The following is a 1,178-nucleotide window of genomic DNA, read 5'->3' on the forward strand; positions in this document are numbered from 1 at the left end:
GAAAGTAGAGTTCCTCATCACCTTGGATTTGTGTCAGGGGTACTGGCAGGTGCTGCTTTTCCCCCAAGCCCAGGAGCTGACTGCCTTCAAAGCACCATCTGGTCTGTTCCAGTTTAGGGTTATGCCCTTTGGTCTACAGGTCTGAGGGAATTCTGCATGGCGCAGCGGTGACTTTCCGGCGACTCATGGACGAAGTGCTGAGTGGCGCTGAGGACTATGCCGCAGCATATATATATATATATCAATGATGTCATCATCCACTGTTCACATGTCAGCCGTCATGATAGCAATACGCTACTTATACCATCCAAAGACTGAGACTATAGGTATATGTTATATGCCCATACGTGTTTAACGTGTTCGTATGTTTTGGTAATTTTTCACAATGTTTAAAATCAGCAGTTAACCTAGCCATTCTCAATTCCCCCACAGTAATCCCGTAGCTTTATTGTGCACATATTTGAACATCTAAAACTACGGTAATTTACATGCTAATGCTACAATCATCAATCCATCATTCTATGTAAAACCATACCATAATTCACAAATATTACCTATTCATAATTACCCTGTGAAACTCAGATCAGGTAAACCTTATTCATATCAGCTTTGTCTTACCACCATCTTCTTGTTCTGTTTTAAAAGCAAGTTTGCCGTGCACATCGGGTTTATAAGACGGTAGGACTTCCGGGGTGACAGGAAGTGACCCATATTTAATTTGATAAAGATAGCTTGTGGTGTGTTTAAACGTGGTCAATTTTATCTAGATTAATATGCATATACTGTATGTCTAGTTCACTAGAATTAATAATTTTGGCTGTATATAGCTGCAAAGTTACTACTGGTGGCAGTGGTGGGATCTCCAGTGTCCGAGCAGCACTCAGTGGGACCGGATGGATGATCAAGACGGAGTGGCAGCAACCCCTAGTGATGGCTCTGCTTTAGGGGCCAGGCCTTAACTGGGAACAATTAAAACTCTGACTCATCCTGAATGGTTTTCACGTGATGAGTACTGGCAACATCTACCCACAACAAATTAAGACAAGAGTTAAAGGTACCATGAAATGGTGCTCTTTGGACCGCTAATACCAGTGGACAGTGGTCCGCTAATACCATATCTGAAGTGTCTTTCCAAAAATTCAACCTTGGTGCAGAATTACAGCCACTAGAGCCAGTCC

At 42.5% G+C, this 1,178-nt stretch overlaps 1 protein-coding gene across 1 annotated transcript in view; it reads right to left on the reverse strand.

Moving 5' to 3' along the window:
• Nucleotides 1–967: 967 nt before the first annotated feature.
• The window catches only part of LOC116700221 (replication protein A 70 kDa DNA-binding subunit), a 61,040-nt gene continuing 60,829 nt past the window's right edge, over nucleotides 968–1,178 (reverse strand). Inside the window, exon 18 of the transcript XR_004334604.1 lies at nucleotides 968–987. The gene's annotated coding sequence lies outside the window, so the exon portion shown is untranslated. The remainder of the gene's footprint in view (nucleotides 988–1,178) is intronic.

Source organism: Etheostoma spectabile, chromosome 13, assembly GCF_008692095.1.
Source record: "Etheostoma spectabile isolate EspeVRDwgs_2016 chromosome 13, UIUC_Espe_1.0, whole genome shotgun sequence".
NCBI lineage: Eukaryota > Metazoa > Chordata > Actinopteri > Perciformes > Percidae > Etheostoma > Etheostoma spectabile.